Genomic DNA, 739 nt, shown 5'->3' with positions numbered 1-739 from the left:
CGCGCCGGGACCCCGGGGCCGCAGCTGCCGTCACCAGCCTCGGAGCCCGCTGGTCGCCCCTACGAGCTGCCTTTCATTGAGAGAGCCCCATTGTGTAAAATACATCACGAGAAAAGTGGTGACGTGGCCGTGGCCTAGAACCCACGCACGCCCTCCTTGCTAGCCCCGCACAGCAGGCGCTCACAGGTAACGCACCGGCCACGCAGGGAACAGGTAGGGCTGATACTTGCTGGTTTTAAATTAAATGCTGTGAGTTTTGTCAAATTATTTTTCGTTTTACGTTTTTGAACTGCCGAATAGTATTGATAAATCAAAGAGAAGCAGAATTACATTGACAAAATTAAGTATGAGGAGGAATGCAGTAGGTGTTGCACCAGCTAGAAGGCACAGTGATCAGGGCTCCATTCCTCTTGGAATGCTTCTCATACACACCCTAAACCACCTCAATTTTCCGTTTCCATTACGGCTTCCTGATCTTTCAGATAAATAATTCAAAATTTCCCCTCTGTAAAACAACGATGTTGAAGGTAGTTGTGTTTCTCACACTAGATTAAGCTGCAGCTGACAAAGGAATCCTCTACCCCAACTGTGCCCACTAGTCTCTCCTGCAAGATGGCTGCCACGGCAGGAACGCGGGGGCTTAAACCTGACAGAAACTGATGCTGGCTTGCCTTGATGTGCCCGTCTGTGAAATGCAGAAACTCAGGTACTGATTAATGGGGCATTGAGCCATTCCTGC

The sequence above is a fragment of the Chaetura pelagica genome, unplaced genomic scaffold, assembly GCF_000747805.2.
Source record: "Chaetura pelagica isolate M959 unplaced genomic scaffold, ChaPel_1.0 scaffold69, whole genome shotgun sequence".
In the NCBI taxonomy this organism is placed as follows: domain Eukaryota; kingdom Metazoa; phylum Chordata; class Aves; order Apodiformes; family Apodidae; genus Chaetura; species Chaetura pelagica.
The sequence above is the reverse complement of the archived record's forward strand: the minus strand, read 5'-3'. Positions refer to the sequence as shown.